The sequence below is a fragment of the Lolium perenne genome, unplaced genomic scaffold (genome assembly GCF_019359855.2).
Source record: "Lolium perenne isolate Kyuss_39 unplaced genomic scaffold, Kyuss_2.0 unplaced66, whole genome shotgun sequence".
Classification (NCBI taxonomy): domain Eukaryota; kingdom Viridiplantae; phylum Streptophyta; class Magnoliopsida; order Poales; family Poaceae; genus Lolium; species Lolium perenne.
In genome coordinates, this window is record NW_027249024.1 from 79488 (window position 1) to 82192 (window position 2705).

Consider the following 2705-nt stretch of genomic DNA (forward strand, 5'->3'; position numbering starts at 1 on the left):
CTACAACACCGGTTTTTAGTATGTCTAAATCTTTTGATGTAACCGGTGACCGATTCATCATGTTTTTGCCTAACCAATGTAAGATGTGACAACTTAATCTCATTATCACCACTATAAAAACATTCATGGAATTTATTTTCTAGATGATACCAAGTATTAATAGATTCATAAGGTAAAAGGGAAAACCATGAAAAGACGGCACCAGTTAAACACAAGGGAAGTAAACACATTTTCAAAGGCTATTGCCTGCCAGCTTCTTCCAGTTGTGCTAACTATTGATTAACATGTTCCAAAGTTGTTTTGCTATCCACCCCATTAAATTTAGCAAAATCAGACACCTTGTAACCTTGAGGTTATGGTAAAGCATGTAAATATTCTGAAGAAGGTTTTTGATACATCCAGCTTACGGGATTCGGCTCAATTCTGAGTTATCATGGAACGTCTTCTAGCATTCTGATCTAAGTGTGGCCATGTTTTTGCCTATGGCAGATAAATTTGTTTGTGGTAGTTGTGCAGGAACAATAGCATTACTAGTCTCCTTCTAGTGACGCGTGTAGCATCGTCGGAGGGCGTGTGAAGGCTTATCTCATGCGGATCTCACTGGATTTGGTCTCGGTTGCTTCTGATATATGCTTCACTTCATCGGTGATGGCTGCTACTTTTGTGCGTTGGTCCTTCCGCACGTTAGCACAACGATTTCCCGTTTGTCTACCACAATAAGTTTTACTACGACAAGCTTTGCCCGACTACAATGAGGGGGTGACGAGGATGGTGGCACGCCTCCGGCTCTTTCGAGTTCTTGTAGTCATCGCTAGACCATGAAGGCCTGTTCTTACTCATCTTAAAATATTATCTATGGGATGTTTGATATTATTAAGAAAGAAAATCATATAAACTATGTTCATAACACCTATTTATGTAAGTAGATAAGTGAAAATTTTAAACCGAGGTATCCTTTGAAGTTTCATAGAATATGAGTATTGATGTCTTGATGGTACCATCATACTCATAATTCATGGAATATATTCATTCTTAGTTTAGGAGCTATTTCTCAAAGCAAGAAACTGCAAGACCTTGTGAAGATAAATTCGTATGAGAGAGTTGTGATAGATAGCATGTCATGCTTTTTGATCAAGGAAAATGATAAAACACATTATGTGGAAAGATTTCGTAAACCACTGAAAACTTCAGTGAAGCTATTTCACGACAAACCACGAACAAAATGTAAGAAACAGTAGACCGACAAAAATTTCTAATATGATCAATTTTCGAGAGTGCAAACCTTATCAACTCTTTGTATATCACAAATATGAGCACATTTAACCTGGACCAGGACCTGAGTGTGTATTATCAGCCACCTGCAATAAGACATGGGCAAATACAAAAGGACGGTGCATGTTAACAAAACAAAGTGGGCAAACCATACAAAGGCCACATACCTCATTGACAGTATTGGCCAAACCATAGAGAGGCACCAAATGAAGTTACATTAACATATAAACACACAAGTGAAGAACACAGGTTCAAAATACAAGCAATCGATAGAATATAAGTACAACTAAGGGAAAAGGCTAACCTGCCCAGTGCCTGCACTTCGTTTAGGGAAATGCAAGACAAGTAAAATAGTGTATTTCTTGCCCACCACTGCAAACACCACAAAACGATAGGCATGGACATTGCAGAAATGTCCTGTACAAGAACGAGACAAAACTTCTAGAAATAAGGAGACATATACCTCGCAGACTCGCAGTCACAACAAGTAGAAAAGAAACAAACTGCTGGATAAAAAAGATCCTTGAAGAGTTGAACATCTATGTGAAGCACTTGATAAATTCCACAATACAATTAAAACCCCTGCAGGCAATAGTCAATAAAACAGATAGTCATTATTAGAGCCAACTGGACTTTATGACATCAAACTGTGCAAAACAATGATGAGAGTAGAAAATTTCTTACATACTTCTATCTCATTATAATTTACCTCCAATAGTCTTAACATTGCAGAAAAAAGTCAGTAACAGAAATTTCCTGTATCTCCATATAAACTGCATCCCCTTTCTCTGCGTGAGCTACCTTTTTAACCAAAAAATGATATCAAAACAGCTCCACTGTCTAAGAAAACGTAAAAAAGATTATCAAATATAAGTGTATCATACACAAATTTTAGCACGAACCGTGAGTACAGTAAAAAAAATTTGCCAAAATTTTAAAGTGAAGCAGGGCAGCCATCGTGGTGATAGTACCGTACCAAGAACAGCCAAGATTGGAGATCCAATCAATCAACAATAGTCCAGAACTTTGCACACTGACAGTAGGTAGATACATAAGATGTCATATACTAAGAGATGAAGTGAACAAGTGTTTAATTTCTCCACATCATATCCATTCTGACCTGCGAAATGAAACAAATACTTCAAGTGATTACCAAATGCAATACTAATGTTAATACACACATCTTCACACGCTATAATTCAGTCAAAATTCACACAAAGTAGCTTCCCAATGAACAAGAATAGTTAAACTATGAACGAATTTCTAAATCATCTATGGAAACAAAATGATATAATAACTTATAAGACTGATTGCATAACATGTATTTTTCAGAGGTTTGCATATTACTCGACCATACAGCAGTTGTACAAACAACCAGTGTAAAACTAAAATTGTGGATAGGTTTCACTGAACAACATTAGAAGCATTGTGGA

At 36.7% G+C, this 2705-nt stretch overlaps 1 long non-coding RNA gene across 1 annotated transcript; it reads right to left on the reverse strand.

Annotated features, from left to right (window-relative positions):
* Positions 1–1047: 1047 nt before the first annotated feature.
* LOC127301948 (uncharacterized) lies at positions 1048–2388 on the reverse strand. The gene is made up of 2 exons (XR_007852524.2): positions 2249–2388; positions 1048–2112 (listed from the first exon to the last, which is right to left on the reverse strand). It is a non-coding gene; the product is annotated as an uncharacterized lncRNA (long non-coding RNA).
* Between the last annotated feature and the right edge of the window lie 317 nt (positions 2389–2705).